This window comes from Diceros bicornis, chromosome 20 (genome assembly GCF_020826845.1).
Source record: "Diceros bicornis minor isolate mBicDic1 chromosome 20, mDicBic1.mat.cur, whole genome shotgun sequence".
NCBI classification, from domain to species: Eukaryota; Metazoa; Chordata; class Mammalia; order Perissodactyla; family Rhinocerotidae; genus Diceros; species Diceros bicornis.
The window spans coordinates 18,106,833-18,131,875 of NC_080759.1; the positions used below are offsets into that span (position 1 = coordinate 18,106,833).

General features: G+C 37.2%; 1 long non-coding RNA gene across 3 annotated transcripts in view; it reads right to left on the reverse strand.

Moving 5' to 3' along the window:
• LOC131419166 (uncharacterized) overlaps positions 1 to 25,043 on the reverse strand; it is a 57,037-nt gene that overhangs the window by 13,277 nt on the left and 18,717 nt on the right. For all 3 annotated transcript variants that reach the window (XR_009223164.1, XR_009223163.1, XR_009223162.1), the window contains 2 exons: positions 14,646 to 14,832; positions 14,052 to 14,226 (listed from right to left, as the gene is read on the reverse strand). This is a non-coding gene — a long non-coding RNA (uncharacterized LOC131419166). The remainder of the gene's footprint in view (positions 1 to 14,051; positions 14,227 to 14,645; positions 14,833 to 25,043) is intronic.

Genomic DNA, 25,043 nt, shown 5'->3' on the forward strand with positions numbered 1-25,043 from the left:
CCTCAGCATGGCCGGAGAAGCAGTGCGTCGTATGTGCCCGAGATCTGAACCCGGGCCGCCAGCAGCAGAGCGCATGCACTTAACCGCTAAGCCACGGGCCGGCCCAACAGTACGTTTTAGAGTTGGAATGGGCTTTAGAAATATCTTATTCCAGCCACCTCATCTTACACAGAAAGGACTGTCGCACATTTGCTCAAGACTGTAGAGATAATTACTTCAGGGTCTGGATGGAATAGATCAGTTTTAGATGACTAATTCACTTGGAAGAAGACATATATTTATATGTCCCAGACAATAAATTTTTAGTGTTTGATAAAAGTTAAAGTATATTTGTGGCATGTTTAAATGTCAATTGAATGCATTTTGAAAACTGAATGTAAGTTTTAAATGTCTAACTGCTGATTCATTCCTTACTAATAGGTAATCTGGCACTTTCTATCCACACATCAAACGCTGTTGAGAAAGCTTTAAATCAAGCAAAGATCCCTTTACTTACCTAACTTGAGTGCTATGGGCCATACAACTAAGAATTGGGACAGGCTTCCTCAAAATCAACTTTAACCATGGAACCAATAATACACAATAAGGTTTTTAAAATTTAAACTGTCTACAAAGTGCACTATATTAGCCTGTATCCTTAATAAAGATATCTATATTCTCCATGGACTGATTATAGATCAAAATTGTTCAAGCCAAAAAATAAAGAGCGTAAAAATGCTTTAAGGATGGCAATAAATAAATAATTAACCCATCATAAGCAAACAAAGGACAAATAACAAACTGGAAAAAACATTTGCAACATAACTCAAATGATTAATAACCGTAATATAAAAACAACTTCTAGATTGGGAAAGGAGACATTTTTCCTCACGGAATAAGGGGCTAGGTAGATCAACATAGTTCACCATAAAAAGATATACAAATGGCTGTTAACGTATGAAAATATGGTCAAGCTTACTAATAAGAGACAATTATTTTCAAAACTACATTGAGAAACCATTTTTCACCTATCAGATTGGCAAAATTTTAAGTGCGGGGAAATAGGCACTTTTGAAAATCGTTGGTGGCAAAATGATAAAAACCCTGTGGGAGGGAATTTGATACTGTCTTCCAAAATTCATATGCACATACCCTTTGACCAGCAACTTCATTTCTAAGAATCCTTCCACAGCACTACGATGTGTTTACAAAGCTTTTCAGGCAGCCTTGTTTGCAATCCCAAAAGACTAGAAACTACCCAAATGGCCATCAGTGGGTGTATTCATTTCCTAGGGTTGCTGCAACAAGTTACCACAAAGCGCGTGGCTTGAAACCACAGAAACTTATTGTCTCACAGTTCTGAAGGCCAGAAGTCTGAAATCAAGGTGTTGGCAGGGCCGTGCTCCCTCTGAAAGCTGTAGGGAGGAATCTTTCCTTGCCTCTTCTAGCTTCTGGTGTTTGCCAGCAATCCTTGGTGTTCCTTGGCTTGTAGATACATCAATCCAATCTCTGCCTCCTTTGTCACATGACCATGCTCTCCCTATGTGTCTTTCTCCTCTTCTTAGAAGGACATCAGTCATATTGGATTAGAGTCCACCTAATGTATGAGTATGACCTCCTCTTAATTTGATTACATCTGCAAAGACCCTATTTCTAAATAAGGTCACATTCACAGGGACCAGGGGTTAGGACTTGAACATATCTTTTTTTGTGAGGACATAATTCAACTCATAACAGTAGTCGATAGATTGAATAAACCGTGGTACATCAACACAATGGAAATTTATGTACCTATAAGAGGAATGATTAATATAGCTATATACTGCTGTGGAGTAGTCTCCAGAATATATTGTTAAGTAAAAAAAGCAAAATGAAGAAAAGTATGGACAGTAGGCTACTATTTAACTGGGCCAGGATATGCTTACGTATTTATTTTAAATTACAAAATAATAATAATAAAAACGGAGTTACCTAAATAAGGAGGAAGTAATATGGAAGAGACAGAAATAGAAGTTAAACTTCCATGGATATCAGCTGTTTTGTGGATTTGATTTCAGAACATTGTAAATATTTTACATAATTACAAAACAAAATTAAAATTTAAAAAGCAGCCCCTAAAATCAACAGCAAAATGAATATGGGTTTCCCGTTGGTGGAACCGATATAGGAACCATTCCAAATGACTATAAAACACAGTAATTTGAAAATACGTCCCTTAGCACAAAGAGAACTGTGGGAAAAAAATCTTAAACTGTTTTTCAGCAATCATATTGTTGATGATGGTATTAAGCCTGTTATGTGTGTCATATATATAATAAATAGATTGAGTGATAATGTTGGTGTTATTGAAAACCAGGATTTTGATCTGGGAGAAAGGTAATATGAAATGAGATTAAGGTTAAGAAAAAAATCCTATAGTTAATTTCAATTGGCTGTATTATGATGATGGTATTGTGGTTATATTTAAAAGAGGGGCTCTTGCCTTTTAGCGACAAACATTGAAATATTTAGAGATGAAATAATATCATGTCGGGATTTGTTTCAAAATAATCAGGAAGGGGGAAGGGGAAATGAGTGAGGGTATAAAAGAAACAAAGTGATCCTGAGTAGATAATTGTTGAGCTGGGTTATGGGTACGTGAGGAATTCATTATACCATTGTCTCTACTTTTGTATATGTTTGAAATTTTCCATAATGTATCTTTTCTATATATACTCTATTTATTATATATGTATAATAAGTACATATGTTATAAATATGTATGTGTATATGTTGATACATAGTCTAAATATTTATGTATTCATACATACACATAAGTACATATGACTAGCAAGAACAATAAAAATGTATAGGTTTTTGGTTAACCCATTTGCCCTGTCAATCAACTTATTGGCATTGAACTTGCCTTTCCTTTTGAGCAAACACCACCCTGCCCTACGGGCAGCAATGCCAATCATAGTCATCAAACTAAACACACTCACCTCCCCTTTGGAAGCTTACCTACACATATGGGAATTCCATGGGAAAACAATAGAACAGTTTTCTATTTAATTTCTCAGCCCAACCACTCCAGATTTCCTGATTCCCAGAATGATGTAGGTGTGGCAGCCACAGTAGAAGGTGGATTGTGGGTGTTCTCTTGCTGAATTTGTGCAATAGGGTGGAAATACATCACCATTAACACCTGTTTCTTTCCCAGGCAACACCAGATGCCTTGTAGGTTTGATCTAATTAAATGTTGCATCTTTTACTCTGATCTTTTGCTCACCAGATTAATTTGTTCACCAGTGTAAAGTTCAATGACTCTAAAGTGTGATGACGAATCAGATAAATCACCCTCTCTCCTCTAGGAAGGAATGAGTAAGGATTTGGAGAAGGAAACCCAGTGTGCAGGGTTACTCTAGTGAAAGTCCCTCCATGGGAAACATGAGGCCAGAAATACAGGGGCTCCACCTCACACATCTGTAAACCCCCTCACCTCTTGTCTTCAGGGTCAACACTTCAGCTATTACTGAGTCTCCTCTTTCTCATCTTCAAATTACACTCTTATTTTGTTTTATATATTTGTATGTTTATGCACATTTATTCATGTCAGGGTCTAGGTGTTGATAAACTTTAGTAGAATGGATATATTTGTTTTGTCTTGACCTATTTATAAAGGATAGATTCCTGTTGGTTGTTCTCTGTCTTCCACAGGATTCTCCATTCAGGTTTGTTTTTCCATTCCTGTTTCCTCCTCGAGTGCTTCAGAATAAGGCTCTTGGGAGAAAAAAAAAAGCTTCAATCATTACAGCTGTCTTCCTTTGAGCCCTTTAACTTTTATTACTCTTTCCAGGAGTGTTAATACTAAGAACATTTTCTTTTTCTAGTGAGTCTGAGATGCTATGTTTCTGCCAAGACCCTCACAAGAGAATCTCTAAGAAGGTCAATGGAATGTGCTAGAAACCAAAAGTAGGATGTTGGTGTCAGGAACAATTTGTTAACGATTTAAATTTAAAATAAACGTTTTGTATTTTACACAAACCTTTAACAACTTAGATTCTTTGTAGTTAAAATTTTAAAATCTTGGATTGTGTTACTATTGACACTGATTTGAGCTTATCCCATATCAATTGTGTGAAAGAAAGGCTTGGCCAAGAACCCCTCAAAAATTACCTGTGCCCGTAGGATCCCCAGGTCTAAAATAAAATTGTGAGCAGGAAGTGGTGAGCTGATCATGATCCCTCTGATAGAAGAAACCCCAGGTGGTTCTTCCCTATCTTACAATCTCTCTATTCTATTATTAATAAATGCATTAATTGCTTCCTCAAAACCATTTCTGCTCAAAACTCAACATACTTACCAAATGCCTTGGGGTCTGAGTTCTCTTTTCTTGGAGGTTTCTAAGAATTGAAGCAGCTCTCAAAGTGAGAAGAATTTAAGAGTATCTTTGGACAAGGCTTCACCTTGGGTGGGGCTGTGCCCAGTAGTGAGAACTTGTCATTGAGAATCCAGGGTGATCCGACCATTAGTTACACTATTTGGCCATTAGGAATGCCAGCGTGTAATGAGAGTAAGTTAAGGCACAATTCAGATGTCCTGCCCAGTCCTGGCTTCGGTCATCGTGGTCCTGACATCAATGGGTGGGAAAGACCATGGAATGGGATGATTCTTCTGTTCTCCTATCCGCAAATGGAGTCAAGACCACCTGCTCTCCTCTAGTGCAGAGGAGAAGCTGAGTTTCAAAAAAGAGGGTGGGTCGCTGAGAAGACTTAAGATAGTCACGAAGCCTAATAATTGCTATTGAATGTAGAAGTAGGTAACCATATAGCAGAATTCCTCTTAATATCCAGGAGGGTATTTCTAATAGGAACTGTGGTAAGCCGTTGTTCTATTTTTGTTCACAGTGGTCATGTTTCTCGCAATTACACAGTACATACCAGTTTACCTATGGCAGAGAAGTGGTACCAGTGTCCTGATTGGGGGTTACAGCCAAATTTCTTTATTGCATTCTCGATAGGGAATCTGTCCCTTCATCCACGAAGAAGAAAACTAGAGCTGCTTATAATGAGAAATCCCAGAGGAAAGGCAATGAGAGGGGCTTCCTTTTGCAAATCTAATTATTAGAAATCTATGATCAGGTGAGCCTTACCTTCAAACTTGTGGAATATTTAGGTGGAAGACGAGGATTTTTGTAGGGTACAGACTCTACGATGCAAGTTCCTTTTGATATGATTTTGGGGTTGCAGCTACCTTTTGCCCAGGATCGTTCACTACCCAGCCTTCCAATCCCAGGCAAATTTGTTATTTTATATCATTTATTTGACTGGTCTGGCAATGTACATAGTTTTATTTAGACCTGATTCTTGTGTCAATATTGGGAACAATTAGTAATTTAGTGACAAATTTCAACTCAGGTTTTTGATCCATATATCCTAGCTACATGATCTTGGGCAAAGTGTACTCTGAATCTCAGTTTCTTTATCTGTGAAATATGGAGAATAAAATACCAACACTACAGGGATGGTGAAAGGATTACATGAGATGACACATCTGTAAAGTACTTAACACAGCCTGGTAAAGGGATAAGCGTGAAATTTGTGTTAACTCTTGTTAGATTTAGACATACTGAGTTTGTACTATCAGGAAGATTCTTATTCTTCTACTTTTGATTATGACCCTGAGCTTCCATTATTTCCAATTAAAAACTGAGAGAGAGGAATAAAATCCTCATGAAGCTGAATGGTTACCAGATACATATAACTATACCTTCTGTTAGAGCTAATGTGTGGCCCAGGTAAGTTTCCTGGCAGTATTACATGTAGCAAATGAGAAATCTGAAAGCAAAACCTTGAGATTCTGGCTATTATGTGGCTATAAATTTTAGGACTTAATTCAAGAGAATATTACTGAAGTTTCAATGCTAAGATGCTTGAAAAATATAAAATTGGGGAGCTTTTACATTTACCTTTTACTTAAACCCAGCACTATTCTGAAAAAATGTAGTTCCCACTCATCCAAATTCATTTTGATGCCTCATTTCTTACTCTTCACAGTTGATAAAACGGGGTATTGGCTGCTTTTAGAAGCATCTGGTTTGTGCTCCATTACAAATGGAGTCATCCTAACAAGTCATCAGCAACACGCACAGCTGCCCGTAGTGTATTAAGTTTTTGGTTATTGTGTGAGATAATCCATAAATTAATTGGGTATTAATTGTGAGATTTGAGTCACTTAACTGTAGTACCATAGAGGAACAGCTAGAAATTTCAGATTAAAGATTAGAAAATTATCCATTCTCTATTTGGATAACCATTTAAAAAAAAAAAAAAAGGATATCAGCTTAGAATATTTTGCAAATTGCCTAGAAATGAAAAGAAAAGCTTAGAAATATACTTACTAAAGATAACAGATATGGAAAAAAATAGAGGAGCCCTCAAGTATGATTTTGTTTGAACATGTGTCTCTTAAAGTCATGTTTCACATGAACATTCTAAAATTCTGACAATATTAACTCCTGATTAGGAAGGCATAAATTTAACAAACAAAACTCACCATATTTTATCCCTGATACTTACTTGTAACCCCTCCTGTTATAGTTAATAACACCCTATCGCTTCAGGCTTGAAATGTTAGTGTTACTTTCACCTGCCTTTTCCATCACCCAGTCATCTTCTTGGACACTAAGGACTATTGATTCTACTTCCACAGCATCAGTCATATCCACTCCATCTTTTCCAGATTTGCAGTCAAAGCCCTAGTTCAAGTTTCATTGCCTCTCACCTAGTCTTTTGAAGTAGCCTACTAATTGCTATTTATGATTCCTTTCTTGTCCCTTGTCCTACACATTGCTGCTGGGTTAATATTCCTTCAAAACAGCTTCAATTCTGCCATGTATTGGACCCAAATAATTGATGGTTTTGGCAGTGTCCAAACTCCAGAGCCCAGCAAACTAGGCCATCTTCAATATGGCACAGTCTTTGACAGCTTCTTTTACATGCCTTTCATACACTGCGCATTTCTGGCACGTTGGAGCTACTATCCATCAAAAAAACACACACTGTACTATCCCATCTCTGAATCTCAATTCTGTTGTTTTGGTCTCTTTGAAGAGCAATTGAGGTTCTTAAAAACTGTTCTCACTCCTTTCTCCATCATCCTTATAGGTAATACTAATTAATATAAGCATCATTCTTTTTTGCTTAGATCATCTGATGCTCAGAATCCTTCTGAATTTATATCCAGACAACTATTTTGACTGATTTGATCTGGCATTCATGATAAAATAATTTGCCTTTTATCATTTAATACTTTAACGAAGTTTGAATTAAAATAAATCATGGACATGGACTCGATTTCATTGGATTTGAAGGGAAAAGAGGAAAGAAATTAAGATAAAGAAAGTCAAAGACATTTCTCCAACTGACAGAGAACTGAATCTGGTCTCCAGATGGCAGGAAGAATCTGTGTAGACAAGGGCATAATCAAATCTACTGCATAAAACTGTTGTAGAACAAGAAAGATTAAATATGCCCTGGTTGATTAGAGAGGAGAAGAAGATATGTTGACCTGGACTGTTTCAGGATTCTTGCACAGCTTTCTCTGGTACTATGCTGCCATCTGGGAAAGAATACTATCAACGAATCCAGAGACCCAGGCTTCCATCCCTGCTCTGTCACTGAGTCACTGTGGGACCTCCAGCACATCTTCTCTTTGCACTTGACTTTTTACAAAATAAATGGACCAGCTCTATTGGGGCCCTTACCACCATGATTAATTGTATTATAATTTATGAATTCTATAAAAACTGTATCTCCCTTTTATGCAAACACTTTGAATACTACACAAAATCAAAAAAATGTTTATAGATATGTGTGTTAAACTATCTTAGAGGAATTTCTCCTTGATGTTTCTTTCATGACATTGAGTTTAAGTAGTTATAAAGTGTCTGAGTTAGTATGGAAGTGAGCAGCAAATTGACCATTTCTTCCCAGGCCATCCTTCCCCCTTTCCCACTCCAACCAGAACCTTTCTCCCATTCTTAGCCATGAAGGGTATGAATTGCTTAAACACCAATGTGTTTGACAAGGGAAATGTTTTTTAGCTTGGTGTTTTCCCTATCTCATTAGTTGGCTTACAACTCCTGTAGTCTCTAAAATCGAACATTGTTTAGTTCCAATTTTTGCTACATGTGTTAACAAATGTGAGGTAATTCAAAAGGCACATTTTTCTCAGAAACAGAATTTGTTTCTTAAAACCAATGAAATGGATAATGCTTTTCAGTCAAAGGAAGTTTAAAACACTGGGTTCCCATCAAGCCATTATTACTTACTCTGTTTCCATTTGCTCTCAATAGTCTCATAATTGGTATAAGAGGAAAACAACAGGAATACCTAAGACTGAAACCACTGATTCAACAGTGAAGGTGATTTCGTGACTTTCACTTATCAAACACCTTGCACTTATTACACAGTAGCAATACCTATCCTCATTGTCGTTAAGGATACCTGAAATCCATCGAGTTCCCAGGATGATGTTAATAACACATTCTCTCATAATTGCTACATCTGTCTAATTTTCTTTCAGGTAATGCAAAGTGTTTGTCAGTTTAATTAAATAGGCTCATGAACAACTTTATTCTCTCTAATCTTCTAAAATGTGAAAAGAAAAAAGAGAATAAAATATGTATCTATGGACATCCTAATTATCAAGTGATTTCTAAACCAAGGATAGGAGATCACTTCCTGGCTTCAATGCTTGACTTTTGAGCAGACTTGAATCTCTCTTCTGAAGACTTTGTTGGCCTCGTCTGTAGGTATGCTGTCACTCATCTCCTATGGGAGCAGATTGGTGCTCTGTTTAGGTGAAAATATTCAGGATCCTTAATTCCCTAATAAAATAACAACACTGCTGCCTCACTATTGAGAGCATGCACGTTTCTTTACAATTAACCATAAAACTCAAAATAGCTGCCTTTCAGACATTCTCCGGAGAGCTCCTGTCAAAAGTGGACTTCAGATTAATGATGTTCAGGAGACATCATTAAAGCAACATTTATGTCAAGTTTTCTTCTTCCAGCAAGTTCTAATAAGCAATGCACTTGGACTACATCAGCTTAATTCACTTCCAAATTGCTTCCAGAGCCAACAGACCAGCTGTCTCCTCCAAAGGTTGCTCCCACTGTGTGGGGTACCACCGTTGCATTAGGCACTGCTGCCCACTTCTAGCAGGTACTACCATCTCCTTCTGGGTATCACCAGCTCCTAGTGGGTACCATCCACTCTGCCAGGCACCACTGCAGATGCCACCACTGAGAATGCTGATATTCTGCAAGTATAACACCAAATGGGCATTCTGTTCTCTGGAATCTACTAAGTGCCAAAAAGTTTCTTAGATCATCATAAAGCAGTATTCTGATGAGTATCTCCCACTATTTGCTAGACATGCTCAAACATTTTTCAGATTCAACAGTGGATTCCATGTGGGCTTAAACATGCCACACTGATATATCTTTTTTTTTCTTTTTTTTCCCCAAAGCCCTAGTAGATAGTTGTATGTCATAGTTGCACATCCTTCTAGTTGCTGTATGTGGGACGCGGCCTCAGCACGGCTGGAGAAGCGGTGTGTTGGTGCGCGCCCGGGATCCGAACCCAGGCCGCCAGTAGCAGAGTGCACGCACTTAACCGCCAAGCCACGGGGCCGGCCCAGACACTGATATTTTAAATGTAAACTACCTCAACACCTTTTTAGAAGCAGGAGAACAATGTTATAAATCCAAATATGAGTCAATGTCCACAGTTTTGTCATTCGCAAGAGAAAGGCAGAAGAGGCTGTGCTTAGTCAGAATAGATTCTCATGTGGTGTGATTTGAGAGTATCAAAGTATAATTTACAGAAAGTTAAGGAAATGACTCTCATGTAAATATAAAATTTACACATGTAAAAAATTATTTAATTCAATAATGAGGAAACTAGTAAGATAGTAAAGTTAGTTCCAAAAACATTTGAGGAACTGGATATTTATAACCATTAAAGAAGAAAAGAAAAGAAAGAAGGAAAGACAGAAAAGATAGAGAGGAAGGAAGGGAATGACAGACAGACAGAAAAAGAAAGGAGAGAGGGAGGGAGGGAAGGAGGGAAAGAAGAAAAGAAAGAAAGAAAAAGAGAGAGAGAGAGGGAGGGAGACCAAAGGAGGGAGGGAGAGAGGGACAGAGGGACAGAGAGAGAGAGGGCGAGAGAGAGAGAAAGAGAGAAAGAAAAAAAAGAAAAGGAAAGAAAAAGATTTTGGGTTAAATAAAAAACTGCTTAATGTCTTACAGAGCAAAGACACCATAAATTTTCAGGTCATCTTTCCTACTGAACAGAAATACACAACTTAACATGTTTCTGGGCCAAATTAAATAGTAAATAACCAGTTAAACAAAGTCCATGCTCCTCGAGAGTTAGATAATCATCTGGTAAGCTTGCTAATCAGGACCCTAGTAAGAAAGGCTATGCCTCTCCCACTTTTGACTTATTTCTAGGTTTTGGATAATACTTTCCTAATAGTCTCCCATTTTGGTCATAAATAATTGGCAAAGAGTATTCTTGATTACATAAAAACGGCTGGTCTCAAACGAAACCAGAATCAAGATGAACAGACAACCAACCAGCTGGGAGAGAATATTTGCAAAACATACATCTGACAAGGGGTTGATCTCCGTACTATATAAAGAACTCACACAACTGAACAACAAAAAAACAAACAACTCGATCAAAAAATGGGCAGAGGAAATGAACAGACACTTCTCCAAAGAAGATATACAGATGGCCAATAGGCATAAGAAAAGATGTTCAACATCACTAATCATCAGGGAAATGCAAATCAAAACAACACTAAGATACCACCTCACACCCGTTAGACTGGCTATAATCACCAAGACAAAAAACAACAAGTGTTAGAGAGGATGTGGAGAAACAGGAACCCTCATACACAGCTGGTGGGAATGCAAATTGGTGCAGCCTCTATGGAAAACGGTATGGAGATTCCTTAAAGAATTAAAAATAGAGATGCCCTATGACCCAGCCATCCCACTACTGGGAATCTATCCAACAAACCTGAAATCAACAATCCAAAGAGGCTTATGCACCCCTATGTTCATTGCAGCATTATTCACCATAGCCAAGAAGTGGAAGCAACCTAAGTGCCCCTCGACTGATGATTGGATTAAGAAAACGTGGTATATATACACAATGGAATACTACTCAGCCATAAAAAAGACAAAATTGTCCCATTTGCAACAACATGGATGGGCCTGGAGCGTATTATGTTAAGTGAAATAAGCCAGAAAGAGAAAGACAAACACTGTATGATCTCACTCATATGTGGAATATAAACCAACACATGGACAGAGAAAACTGTACTGTGGTTACCAAGGGCAGTGGGGGTGGGGGGTGGGCACAAGGGGTGAAGGGAGTCATATATATGGTGATGGACAAACAAAAATGCACAACCCAAAATTTCACAATGTTAAAAACCATTAAAACATCAATAAAAAAAAAAGGCTGGTCTCATATATTGGCCTGATTATTTACATATGCAGAGCAAGAAGAGTAAATTACTCCTGTGAGCCTCCTTGAGTTTGCTCATCAAATCTAGAGCTATTTGGTATGAATCAACTATTGAGGCCAGAGAATTAACTTGTTCCTGGAAATTTTTATAAGGAATCTCAGATTTGACTTTTAAACACTTCTAATTATTTGCTCTTCTACCTAAGGATAGGAAGCCAAGCCCAAGACCCTTTCCTGACCTGCTATACCTATGAATTTCTCTGTCGTCAAAGTTCTTAAAATAAGCTCAAGTCCCTAGCCTGCCAGGAAGTGATCTTCTTCATCACCCATGAAGCTGGAACCTTGCAAGCCAGACACCAGGCCTGTTTTCCTTGGAGGACTTTGTAGGCATTAATTTCATATATAAAGTCAATCCTTGTCCCTTCATGGTGGGCTTCCCATAGCTGATTAAATGAACATTCCTCTTACTATGATACACTAATCATGAGACTTGCACAATCAATTTATCTATTTATATCCTGGTAAATAAGAGAACAGATTCTTATTGAACGTATGCAAATAAATATATTCCCATGAGAAGTAATGAGACTCAGTAAAAGTCTTTGTTTCAGAATTCTGAGGAATCGATGCGAATCGGATACCATTTTTAAAAACATATTTCACTTTAGTTACAAAAGCATAGTCTACTAAATTGAGGCCTAGTAATAAAGAAAGGCAAAGCGCTTCCTTGTATATCAATCAAAAAATAGAACATTAAAACAATAACAATAATATCTAAAGAAATAATCCCACTTAATTTTCCTTCATCAGTTCATTCAGTTTTACATAAGTAATTCTTGTTCTGTGGATCTTTGGTCCGCAGTCTGTTTTAATGAAATCATTTCTTCTGACTAAAAAGACTCAGTTTGCTGATATGTTCAGACAGCTGTCTAAAAAAATTCAGCTTTCAGTTTTGAAGCTTGTATCCACATATTTTTTTTCATTGAAATATCAGTAGTTAGGAATATCAGGTACAGTCCTTTTTACAAGGCTCTGAGAGTATCCTATCTGGTAGAAGAAACAAATTCTAAATTGAAGGATATAGCAGAGCCTTCAGACAAACATCAATGAAAAGCGGAAACCACTTGTTGATGAGACTGAAGGACTGTAGTTAATGATAATAAACTACAGTAGCTAAGGATAATAAAATGGAAGAAAGTCTCTCTTTAGGGCTGATCAATGTCTGCCCTGAGGGGAAGAACATCACTAACAGTGAGGACATTGATGGGAAACTAAGGCCCTCCAATCCATTCTGCAAAGTCTACAATCTTTGGAACATTTATGTTAATAACATTTTATCTCTATAAAATCAATGGCAGGAAAAGCCAAGCTTCTTGTTTGATTTACAGCTCTCCCCATGCAGCTCTTACAATAGTGTTGAGTTAGTTAAAAAGTATTGAGCCTACTAAACTAATGATTTTTCTCATCCCTCTTTTTCAGGTCAAATAATAAATCTTTGCGATTTTTTTCAGGAGCCTGTTGGGAAATCTGAAAGACAGTTTTAATTTCAAAGGATATTTGAAAATTTTTCAAATTTAGCGTCTGATCTTAGGAAGGCAAAATCGAAATGATTATGAGAGGATAATTGATCACTAGGTTACGATAGAAGGATGGGTGCGTGATAATAAATGGTTGTAGCTTAACTACTTGTTAAAAGGGCAGTGCAATATTCTAAAATACACATAGAAGAAGTAATACAATTGTAAATAATCCTAGCTTCTTTTAGAAGTCAGAAATTTCTGTTATTTATTTATTTTTTAAAGTAATTAGCAATGTACGGCCAATGCAAAGCAAAAACATTTCTGTTGAGAATCATCATTTCTGCTATATGAGCAGATTACACACTAGGTAAAGTATAGCTTTACCATTTCTTGTTAAGAAAAGACCAAATACTTCTCATTTGAACAAGGAGAAAACAAAATCTATTTTTTAATCAGTATATTATTTGACAGTAAAAGATTCACAAGTTTCTTTTAAAAATGATCTCATGAAAAAGCCCATTAAAACTGAGCTAGCTTGAACAAAAACACTGAGGCTAGAGACCTTCTAGCTTCATTATGTGTTAAAGCGATGATTCGCAGACTCTGGATAACAACAGAGTCAGTGATGGCAGCTACCTCCTCGTCCCCTCTTACCTGTTCCTCCCCTCTTGAAAGGATCCGCTTGAAGACATAGTTGGCCTTTGGAAGGTAACAATCTCTCTGGGGACCAGATACGCCCAGCCTCCAGTTTTACAATAAAGAAATTTCTCCGAGGTCTAGGGCCTCATAACATCTGGAAATGTAAACACATAGCCCCAGAACTAGCCTAGGGGTTTATCTCATGATATAACCTCTTGTCTCTTGAGGAGATAAGTTATATTATTCTTTCAGAGGAGAACCATTAACTAAGCAAATGCCCACCTCAATTCCCAATGAACTTTGTATCTGTTGTATAAATTGTGTGAAATTTTATAGTGACTTGGTAGTCTCTGAGGGCTACCGACAGGCAGGCGCTCTGTTATACTTAGTAATAAATCAGGTGTCTGTCTTTCCATAGTGGTGTGAAGAGGTCTCTCTTTGTTGGCAGGATTTTTACTTTTCTAACATTTTACACACTCAACTTTTGTCCTTCTCTGTGCTTTTGCATATTCTGCATCACCTTGACACTTTATTTTAAAACAAATTTTCTCTTTTTTTCCCTTGATAAACAAAAACAAATAATAAGCACACTTAATATATTTAAAATATATTTATATATATAAAAATCACATATAAAAACCAGAACAAAAAGTGTGTATATGTAGAAATACATATATCCAATTTTTAAAATTAAATCAGATCCTGGATATCATATCAAGCTGACCCACTACATAATTACTATAATTACTATTATATAAAAATGTTGGATAAAATTTAAAAAAACAAAAAATACAAAATAATTGTTAAAAATAGAAAAAAAATTAAATAGGAAAAAAATATTTGTTAGAGTTATGCATCCTTGGGTAGTGCCTGTTAATGCCTCAGTATTGTATTAAAAGATATGTTCCCCCATCTTTGTCTTATTTCCAAATTTTAGATAATTTTTCTTAACAAAGAGTATCTTTAAAGAATTTCCTACCCTGCGCCAGGTTTACTGATATCCTTTTGACTCTGCAAATAGTGAATGAATGTATACTGGGTGCAGATCACTGTCCCACAGGTAGAGAAGAGGCAGTATGCAGACAATGGAAAGAACGTGAACTTCAACACAAGTGTTGAGATTATAAGAGTGAATCCTTGACTCATCTGAATCTCCGTTTCCTCATCTGTAAAAAGACCAATACATATCTGAGTTATTTAAAGAACTGGTATGGTAGGTGCTCAATAATTAGAAGCTGCTATTATCATCAACATATTGCTATTATGATTATTGGTTGGAAGACGTGATTACTGTCCATAAGGAGAATATCCAGAAATGGGAAATAAAACCAGTAAACATATATCGATGATCCTTGAAACATGTAATAAGCACCACAGTGGAGATGTAAACAAAGGACCAACCAGGGCTTCAGAGGAGAGAGGAATCATTCTTAAGAGATTGATTTCCTCTTTTAGACAATTACTAGTTTTCAAACTCTTTTTGTTTGATACAATTGTTAAGATTGTAAATAAAGGAGTAATAAATGCAGTAAAGTTTACAAGATAAACAATGGTTTATGCTTTTCTATAAGTAAGACTTTTAATCCCTCAAATCTAGCAATGCTACACAGGGAATTGACAGAGCGGGGAAGAGCAAAGGAGCAGCTGGGCTTCCCCGCACTGCCTGGGAGCAGCAGGTCAGCGACAGTGGAAGCAAGGGAGATGGAGTGTGTCCCCTCAAGGAAGGAGAGCACTTGGGAAGGGGAGGCATCAGAAAATCACAGACAAACGTTACCGTTTTTTGCTCAGCAGGTATGTATGGAGAGCCCACTGTGCTGGGGGCTTCAGAGACAATCAAAGCAAGTGAAATTCTGGGGCTGGAGGCCTTTCAGCTTCATTGTATGTGAGAGTGACAGTTAGTGGACTCTGGTTAAAAATGGGGTCAGTAACAGGGACAGGAGGAAATACTACTCAGCCATAAACAACAAAAGACAAAATTGTGTCATTTGCGACAACATGGATGGACCTTGAGGGTATTATGCTATGTGAAATAAGTCAGACATAGAAAGACAAATACCTTATGATTTCACTCATATGTGGATGATAAACAAACAAACAAACACATAGATACAGAGAACAGATTGGTGGTTACCAGAGGAGAAGGGGTGGGGTAAGGGTGAAAGGGGTAAAGGGGACATATGTACGGTGATGGACAGAAACTGGACTTTTGGTGGCGAACATGATGTAGTCAATAAAGACGCCGAAATATAATGATGTACATCTAAATTTACACAATGTTATAAACCAATGTGACCTCAATAAAATAATAATAAATAAATATAATATTTATTACCTATGATTTAACAACTGGATAGCCTGTGCTAGGAACTGAAGGGAACTGCATCCCCTCATCCCCGCCCCTGAAGTGACTGTGAAAGGGAGATCAATGCTGGTCTTCGCTGGAGGCACCCTCCCAAAGGAGAACCATGGTTTAGCGGTGGTGGGAGATAAAAGGAATTCCTGGCTACTTATGAGATCCAGTGTAGGAAGCTACAATATAATGCAAAGAAGCAAAAAGTTATCTCCCAATATTCCATGTCCATGTGGGACAGACTAAAGCATCAATGCTGTAGGTAGGACAAATGGTTTTTGCAGCTGGAGGACTCAGAAGAATTCTTTCTGCCTTTAGATAGCTGATCCACATCATGCTTGATATTTTAATAAAACTAATAGTAATAGCTGACATTTACCAAACACTTACTGTATGCCAGGCATGGTGCTAAAAGTTTTACACGTATTTTTGGTTTTAATTTTTAATATAATCTCTTGAAGTGGGTACTTTATCATCAATTTTAGAGTCATCAAGGCTCAGGTAACTTGTCCAAGTTCATATAGCTAAGTAAGTGGCAGAGTGAGAATTCATTGACGATCTGTTTAACTCTGAAGTCTGTGCTCTGTACATTGCATTTACTATAGTTTTGTTAAATGAACTTCTCAAAGTAACTCTGGTAATTATTTATTATAGATACTCCTAAGAAGGAAAGGAAGATTGTATGAGAGAGTCTTGAAGGCACCACATGGTCCAGCCATATTCCAGGAAACTAAACATCTTAGGGACATTCATGAGCATTGTTATGAATGAATGTGCTGCATATAGTTCTTGCTACACAAAAGAACAGGTGTTCACATATTCCTAGAAGTGAAGCTAATTTATAGAACTCTGTTCACACAACTCATGTTTAAAGCTATTTATTGACTTTGTATCATTGACTCATGGTATGTGGTAGGGTTAAAAACCCTTATGGTAACAGCTAGAACCACAAGTTCTCTTAGAGAGGTAAGAGGCTGTTTGCTAGAAGGGGTTACCTTAATAAGGTGCTTAGAGCAAAAGTTGGGTCAGTAGAAGACCAGATACCAAGAAAGAGACCTCAGCACTGCTGTCTTAGAAATAAATCAGAATTTGGGAGTGAAAAGAACACAGAGAAGAGAAGGAAAAGGACATGAAAGATAAAGAAGACGATACTCAAATAACATGGTAGAATGCCAAATGATTTTTTGATAACAGGAATATCTAAGATTCAGTTTGAAGTTACTTTTGTTTGTAAGCCTCAACACCAACCCCTCCACTTTACTCCCAAACTTTCAGTAGAGTCTGCTAAATCAACTTTGTTGTGCTTGTGTCTGTGTGTATGTGTGTGTGTGTGCGCGCACGTGTGTATTAGCAAAAGACTAAGGTGCTATCATGAGATACTCTAAAACTGTATTAAGTCAGAGGAAACAAGAACTCAGAATCAGAGATGATCATGATAGTGGAAGTCCCTGAGAAGCCAAACAGTGGAATGGAAATGAAAATCAATCTACCTAGTCTTTAGAGTCAGGGTGACCCCTGCTAACAGAGTTACAAAGAGATTCATGAAAAAGATGAAATGCCAAAACAGAAGATAATAATGATGAGTATAATAAGACTGTTGCATAAACGAAAAGAGACAGTTGGAAGGAATATAACAGGTTTTTGTGAAAATAAAATTTATCTTGAGATTTCATCTGTATCCTTCAATATTTAACCTAAAAGTATATTTAATTATGAAGTTTAACAGACTTCTATGCCTGCATGGGTGTATTGATGAAGACTGTCAGGATATCAACAGCACAGGTTAATAAAATTATAAATTTTATGTTCTACATGAGCATGTAAATATTTTTGATCTGTAGCTGATTAACATTTCTGGAGAGAATTGGGAGGCCGTAATCAGTCCATTTTCAGTCCTGGTTTCACATTTGACTTTAATCTATTCTACAGTTACAATTTGGCCTGTTTATACCAGTCCAGTGGAAATAAACACAAGTTGGAAAATTCCATGAAAGCTGGCACCACCATTGAAAACACTTCTCTCATTATATAGAATGGCAGTTCTATTGTAGATATAAGCAAGACTATACAGACAGCACAGTTGTGCTTCAGAATAGCTATACACAACTTCAGTAACACAATGTGGCACGTGGAACTTGTCCATTTTCACCATGTCCCCAGGCCTTCAGAAATTATTTTGCTCAATAACGAAAGTTGGCCACTTTTCATCAAGCATTACATGCTATTCCCATTATTTAACATGTCTAACAGGAAGAAGGGCCTACCTTGTATTGTGATGGACTTCTATCATATAGTCCAAGAAGATCAAGAGAAGTGACTGACATTTCATCAGTATGGGACTTAACAAATATTGGATGTGCTCTTAGATTTTTTTTTAATATTTAGGTCTAACTTTTTATGCTAAATGAATAAGAGTTCATTATCTAAAAATGAGCTATTCTTATTACATTATGTCTTTTATTACTGTTCTAGTGGACATGGTGAATTATGTGAATAGCTCTAAGAATATATTTAGTTGAGAACCATCAATAATCCTTTTTCTCAATAATCTAAAAGTCATAATGTATGACTTAACAGAGACTTCAATATCTTTGCTCTGAACTGTTACTAACTTTCTGAAAGGCATTCTATTTGCCCCTCCTCTTTTTCTCTCTCCTTTTCTTGATCTCCTCTTTCATTGAGATGAAAATCAAAACCAAATAACTGTTAAATTTTTTTAGTGTGGCAACTGCAAGACAAAAACAAAGGGCTATTATTCCTTTCCTTCTAAAATTCCAGCAGTTTTCAGCTCTAATTATCCAAGTCTTTATTCAGAAAGTCTATGACTTACTTTAAGTGTAAATTTGTTTTTATCTCTCTTTCTTTTTTTGTCAGAATGAAACAGAGGGCGACTGAGGCACCCTCTGATGGCTGCTTCTTACTGTTGTGATCTCATTTCTCAATGACACGTAGGACCTGGTGTTCATATTGTCCAGCGCACACAAACTCACTATAGCAGAACTCGGGTATAACTTCTATGCCTTACTTTTAAAATATTACTTTTTCAAAGATTGGAAATTTTATACTGAACAAGGTTGTCATTTCAGAACCAAAAGCAGCCTGATGTGACTTGGAAGTTCTTGGAAGCAGAGGAATCTCCCTCTTTGGTACTCCATGGACGTCATTTCCCATGGTGTGCTAGGGCATATTTAACCACTGGGTCTCTCGAGGGAGAAACAATTTGTAGCATTCATCAATTTCTGTGGTGTAATGGCTGATTTCAGGCTACCAACGTGATGTCATTGAACATGGAATTGGGATAGATGTGCAGTAGCACACCATTATATTTCCACCATACAGGTATCGTAGATGTAAATAACCTCAAGAACAAAGATAATGGTAAAATAATTAGCAAGTGATGAGTTTTTAGTATTTATTGCCCTTGTTTTTAATAAAACTTATTTAATTGTAGGTTTATATAATTCAATTTTTAATACTGAAAATGTTTAAAAACTGACTCACAACATTCTTGAAAAGTTAACAGTTGGTCCTTGCAAGCCAGTGCAAGCCAGCTTCAGCACATCACTGGCCCTTCCTCCCTCTTTCACGCCAACTCTCTTCCTAACACTGAGTGGCTGAGGATGGAAGGAGGACATCAAATATTTATTGGGCATCTAATGTGTTTGAGGCACTGTTCATAGTAATGTATAAATCTCAATAAAAATAGAATACTATTGATTGTGCACTTACTATAGGCCAGGCCCAGCACCAGGCAATTTTTACATGTTCCCTCATTTCATACTTAAAACAAATCTATGAAGTGGGCATTAACACGCATTTTAATGATGAGGAGCCTAAGGCTCATGGAGGGAAGAAACTTCCCCAAGGCTATACCATTTAGTAAGTGAGGACTAATCTAGTAAATCAGGACTAATAGTTAGGTGTATTAGACTTCACATTCTCGCCTTGTTATTTATCCTCATAGCAACTTTGTGAGGTCGATTTTACTACTGCTTTTTACAGATGAGGTTTAGAAACACTAAGGAATGTTTTCAAGAGCACATGGCTTTTATACGGGAGGACTGTCCACTTTCAAAGCCCATCATTTGTCTACCACAATATATTCTCTACCTCAACTTCAACATGCTCCTTTCATTGATTTACTGAGTTACATTTAAGTTTTAGAATTAAGGCGTTACGTCCTTAAAGAAAGCATTCGTATGTTAAAATAAGTCAAAAGGAGAGGGCGATGCTCAAGACAAAACAACAGATCCATAGCCATAAAATGTCAAGCAACAGCTATGAGCCAGGAGAAGTCAGATTTTTGATAGCCTGGGCATCCTAATACTTTTTCAGCAATAGGGACACACATTGCAGAAGCTGCCTCCTAAAATCCACTTACTGCCCAAGAGTAATGTCTTACCACTCTGTGTCCACACACGAGAGGGATAATTCTGAAACACGGAGAGTGGTCTCCAGCTTTTGGACTGGCAGCCTTGAAATGTTCCAAGTACTTTCCACCATGGAGGCTCTCACAGATCCTCTGAACAGAGACCAGGGTATTAAATCGGAGACTAGGAAGAAAGAAACTTTTTTCTTATAGAGCCATCAATGCCAAAGTGTGAGACAAATGTCTCCTAGAAATGTAAGCAGGACCAATAAGAAAATAAGTATATTCAAACTTACATTTGTCACGTGGGTAAGATGTAAAATGTAGGTATGTACTCTTACCTTATTGGTGTACAAATAAATGAAAATGCATAAACTCATTCCATTCCTTCAATTAGAGGTATAACCACATCTTTCTCACAGTAACTTCAATAGTTTCCTTACTTACATAATAACTAGTAGCTTTCTGATCATAAGGTAGAAAGACATAAGGAAGACAAAACTAGGAAAGAGAATAGAAGGTAAGAGAATGTTACTTCGCAGTAAACAGAGTAAGCCCTGACACTTAGGACACACTGTGTGGTGAAAACCTTGGCACCCGTTGTCAGCATGTTATAGTTGTTCATTTTGCAGGCTTCCCAGGGACTAAAGATGGCAGAAATAGTGTAATTCACACTTAGTTCAGAGAACTTAAAAAAGTACTGTTCTCAATTTCCAACTGTTCCATTTTTATTTCCCCCTCTCCTTTTGCTTTTGACCTTGGACAGAAAAGGTAAGCAGAAAACCCCATGTGGGCTGTGTGCATGGGCTGCACCTTCAGAGGGCCACACCATTCAGAGGGAGAGGTTACCATTGCTAGGCATTAAGACCAGATATGACCATATCCATCAGGAAAAATAGTGTGGAGCAGCAGGAGTCAGGATCTCCATTTTTGGTTTGGCCAATCAGATGCATGTGCAGGAGATGTTGAAAATGAGTGAGGAAGAGGCCTCATTTCTGAGGCACCTGTACTTCTTGCTGTTGAGCACTATCATGGAAGGGCTAGGAGTTTTTACAAGAATGTTAGCCAAGGTCTCACAGACAAATGTCTAGTTACATGAGTGTCAAGAGGAGAGCAGGGCATGAGCATCTATTTTTATCTCAAGAAAGCTCTTTGAAGACTACAGAATAATTAAGGGAGAGGATACTGTCTAGTGAAGCCTATCTTCAGTTTGAAAGATCACAAAGTTGATTTTCCTCAGCCCAAAAACAACACATGCACATGTACACGTACACATAGACACAGACACACACACACACACACACACACACACACACACACACAGAGGTTAGCTAGAGATCTTCTGTCCCAGAAAAGACAAATTCTTTTTAAATCCTTTACTCATACAACTGACACTTGATACAAGTTCATTGCTTGAAAACTTTCCCAGATAGAAACTCAAATTGTGACCCAAAGGGCAGAACTGGTCTACCACACGTTCCTCTACCATGAAAGAAATTTTTGCAAATTACAACGGAACAAGGACTTTGAGACTCTAAAAATCTCCTGAAACATAACTCTTTCACAATTATTGGGCATTCTCATATGTTTTTGCCTTCACCGACAAAATCCTGGATGTATAAACCAAACAAGCGGAAATTAGATGAGATTCTGAAATCTCAATTTGGGTGGCCACCCATTTGAGAGATACTTGTATGTATGTGAAATGCGTGAAAGGGGATAGGATTGATTTGGTGGGCTGGTAAGTTATTCATTCCTTATCTATCCCTGGGTGCTGTGTGAGCTGAACCAGACTTTCCTGACTCACAATGATATTTTCAAGGAAGCTATCATTTTGGTGACAAGTTTTAATATTTCTTTTCCATATGGTGAAATTTTGCATGCTGAGTGGGCACCAAAGTCTTCTCCAGATTTTCCTTAGGGAGCTAGGGCAAACAAAATGGAAATACTCCAAGAAAAATTAAGAAAAAATACTAAAATAAATATATGTTATTTAGTACAATGCACTGTTAATGAGGTTTTTATGATGCCCTTGAGAGTGATGTTTTTATGCTGAGAAAAGAACATTCAGAGGTTTACTTTTGATTTAAAAAATAAATATTTAACTTATTAAAGTTTTAGATTAAAAAATCTAGTTATTTCTTAAACATTAAAAAATCTAGTTATTTCTTAAGCTTTTAAATTTAGCCAAATGGTATTACTCTAACAAATTTTTAAAAATCACTTTGAAAGAGTTCCCATTTAAAAATTTAGTTCAAAAATTTAAAACTGCATTTTATATTTTATTTCTTTTTCAAGTGCTTTTCTTCTCTAAAATAAAATCCTCTTGAATATTGAATTATTCTTATCAATCTAATGAACTTAAAAATACTGTGGAACTTAGTAGTTTTCACGTCTCAAAACAGTATATAAAATAAGAAAGACTTCCTCTTAAGATCACAGTCATAATTAGTAATTCAGTTATGGATTTTAATTTTAATTTACAAGGCTGTCACTCTAATGGGCCAAAATTCTGATAAACTATTTAAATGTTATTAAAATTTCAAATATTTACTCATTCCTTTTTAATAAAAAATATTTACAGTGTGGTCTGGATTCTCCTAAACACTTTTATACTCAATCTTAAATCTTCATGTGGTTGAAAGACTATTCTATGGAAAACAATTAACACCCATGTTAACAGGGATTCATTTGCACCAATGGTTTTAGCCCAGATCTGGGGACACACAGTGCAGTTCTTCTCCCTGATCACTGAGGAAACTATGTAAGATTAGGAAAAATCTTCCAGCAATACTTGAGGGTATTAACACCCAGAGAGTTCAGCTGGAACACTGTCTGGAATCCTGTTGACAGCCTTGAACTCTTTGATAGTTACTATACATTGACTCCATACTTTAAGGGGGTGTAATGGGGCTGCTACGTGACCCACCTCCCTATATTCAGGTTGTAAACATCAATTAATTCTGATATCAATACAAAACACCAATCCAGGTATACTACATGTATTTCTTTGGCTCAGGTGACACGTAAATATCTCACAATCAAGACCCTTGAGTTTGATGGGACTCTGAATTCTCATAAATCAGTTATGTTAGTGCAGTTTAGTCCCACATGGACAGTATTATTCACTAACACAAACCTATTCTGATATATCTCTGGCTGTCTCCATGGCTTTTGGACAAGTCATTTTGCCCCTTAGAGACATAATCTTTCTCTATAAAGGAGGCATCACTACCTGTCACCAACCTCACAGTATTATTAGAATTAATGAATAATGTCTCAGATAATTCTTATCAAGAGAATTCCATCCAAGAATAATATGCCGTGAGCTATGTTAGCAAGCTTCTTGTGAGAGGGCTCAAGTCTAACGAGAAGGATACCAGACAGTGTCTGAATCACTGTTCAGCCACCTAGTGAGTGAACTTGGAAGAGTCCCTCAACCTTTCTGACCTCTTTACCGGGGGATCACCCTACTTACTTCATAGGAATGTTATGGGGATCAGAAAACAGAATATATGTGAATGGATTTGCGATGAGTGGAGTGCCATATAATGCATGTCTAAGTTACTACAAATGGTGAACTCCTATATTCTGCACCTATACAGCTGATTTCCCATAGCAGTGGTCCCAGTGCTCCAAACGGGTCTGGGAAAATGTATTCAGGCCTTTAGATTGTGGTATCAGAAAGATAAATATCATATTAACACATATTACTAGTCTGTGCTTCTTAATTCACTGAGGTTTCCAAAAGTTCAATAATAGAGAATTCTGGTACATGCATAATTGTTACCACCCAAGGGTGGGGGGTGGTCTTCTGCTTGCTGCAAGACACGCCAGTAATCAAGAGGCAAGGTGGTAGGAAAGAAAGGACTTTCTATTACAGCTTGCTAGCAAGAGGGAAGATGGCCAACTAATGTCCGAAAAAACCGTCTTACAGAACAAAGACTACAGGTCAGTTATATAGAGGGCTGGTCTCTGAGTCGGGGAGGCATCTGGTCCCAGGGTGGGGGCATCCATCTGATTACTGGTTGGAGGCATCTGGTCTCAGGGTGGGGGCATCCACCTAGTCTTAGTTCACGGCAGTCTTTTGTTTTACTGGATATGCATCAGAGACTAGAGCAATGCCCTACACCCTGATATTTCAGTTGTCATTGATGATGGCTATCAGCATAGACTCTCTGCCTGGGGGGTCACTACATTCCTAAGGAACTCAAAAGAACAAAGTTATCAATTTATAGCAGCTGGGAGGGGCCATAAAGTCCAGAGTTAGTCAAAGGTCGTCCAAAGCTACAATATGGTTTCTTTTCTACAATATGGCTTCCCTTATGTCAACCTTGTGTTGAGCTGGTATCATAATCACACCTAAGGTTCATATTTGTCTTTCCTGGAATGAAAGACTAAGGCAATTTCACAGCTCAGAAGTGAATGTCGTGAACAAGTGTCAGAGCTAACATCTTGTCTGCCAAAAAAGCAACTCATTTATGCTTATTTTTTACCCAGATCTCTCATTCAAATCAAGGTTTCAGAGAAAAGATCAAAAGGAAATGAGAAATACTAATTAAAATTTAATGTAAAGCCAGTAGGAACCTTTAGTTTCTAGGAGCAATTTTTTATAAAGACTGTCTTGGACAAAATAGGAACATTTAAGTACTTAAAGA